We start from the raw sequence: 264 nt of genomic DNA on the forward strand, positions 1-264 counted from the left end.
TAAAAATACTAGAATTTGATACTGTTGCTAGAAGATTTAAGTCCCCGACAACGGTACCAAAAACTTGACAACAGTTATAGATTTGATAAAAATGTGTATAAAATATTCAATAATTACAAAGTCACACTTATCAACGCAAGTATATGTATCGCTCAAGTAATATAGGGCTCTAATAGAGTCCTGGATATAGATCCCACATGGAGCAATATTAGAGCCTACGAACTAAGAATTTAGAAAATTAATATTTAATCACATCAATGTAAT

This window comes from Phalaenopsis equestris, unplaced genomic scaffold (genome assembly GCF_001263595.1).
Source record: "Phalaenopsis equestris unplaced genomic scaffold, ASM126359v1 Scaffold000325, whole genome shotgun sequence".
NCBI lineage: Eukaryota > Viridiplantae > Streptophyta > Magnoliopsida > Asparagales > Orchidaceae > Phalaenopsis > Phalaenopsis equestris.